The sequence below is a fragment of the Myotis davidii genome, unplaced genomic scaffold (genome assembly GCF_000327345.1).
Source record: "Myotis davidii unplaced genomic scaffold, ASM32734v1 scaffold535, whole genome shotgun sequence".
NCBI classification, from domain to species: Eukaryota; Metazoa; Chordata; class Mammalia; order Chiroptera; family Vespertilionidae; genus Myotis; species Myotis davidii.
Window position 1 is genome coordinate 1,659,500 of NW_006286980.1, and position 216 is coordinate 1,659,715.

Sequence of the window (216 nt, forward strand, 5' to 3'; positions counted from 1 at the left end):
GAGAGATAAAAAAGGGAGAAGTGCAGCTTACACCACATAACTTCCTGGGGTCTCCCCTAGCCCGGGGCGGAGATCCTGGGAACGCCGCCGGCTGCGAGGCCCCCTCGCGCCACTGGGGGGCGCACTCCCCCCCGAAAACCTCTCTCCGTCGCCCCCGCCCGCGGCTACGGAGCGGTGACGTCAAGGGGCGGGGCGGAGACGCGGTGCCCGGCGGCA